At 34.5% G+C, this 722-nt stretch overlaps 1 protein-coding gene across 1 annotated transcript in view; it reads left to right on the forward strand.

The window, feature by feature from the left end:
- The window catches only part of LOC106876826 (interleukin 17-like protein), a 2581-nt gene that overhangs the window by 534 nt on the left and 1325 nt on the right, over nt 1–722 (forward strand). The gene's annotated exons all lie outside the window — the stretch shown is intronic.

Raw genomic sequence — 722 nt, forward strand, 5'->3', positions numbered from 1 at the left:
GTTGGTGTGTGTGTGTATGTGTGTGTGTGTGTGCATTAATATATATATATGTCTGTGGGGGTGTAGTGTAGGCATATGCAAATGAATATACAGACAGGTAAAAAAGCTACTTCTTATCCTCAACACTTGTTTAATATATATTTAAAAAATCATTAAAAAAAAAAACATTGAATCTCTACTTTATATATATTAGGAATGACTAAAAGTATAAAAGAAAAAAGTCTTGACACGACTAAGTCTGAAGAATACATTAACACATATGATGACATAGCTAAAAACTGGCACTCTGATAAATAAAAATGTTAATAAAGTTTTGTCATCTCCATAGTTTACTGGGCATTTTACGTTTCTACATATTTTAAATTATATCACATATGAAATATAATTTTTTCCTATGCATATTATTACTACCAAACTACGAGTGTTCATTAACAAATATACTGCGTGGCACCTTGGGTAAGTGTCTTCTACTATAACCTCGGGCCGACCAAAGCCTTGTGAGTGGATTTGGTAGACGGAAACTGAAAGAAGCCTGTCGTATATATGTATATATATATGTACGTGTGTATGTGTTTGTATGTCTGTTTGTCCCCCCAACATCGCTTGACAACCGATGCTGGTGTGTTTATGTCCCCGTAACTTAGCGGTTCGGCAAAAGTGACCGATAGAATAAGTACTAGGCTTCCAAAGAATAAGTCCTGGGGTCGATTTGCTCGACTAAA

This window comes from Octopus bimaculoides, chromosome 1 (genome assembly GCF_001194135.2).
Source record: "Octopus bimaculoides isolate UCB-OBI-ISO-001 chromosome 1, ASM119413v2, whole genome shotgun sequence".
Taxonomy (NCBI): Eukaryota; Metazoa; Mollusca; class Cephalopoda; order Octopoda; family Octopodidae; genus Octopus; species Octopus bimaculoides.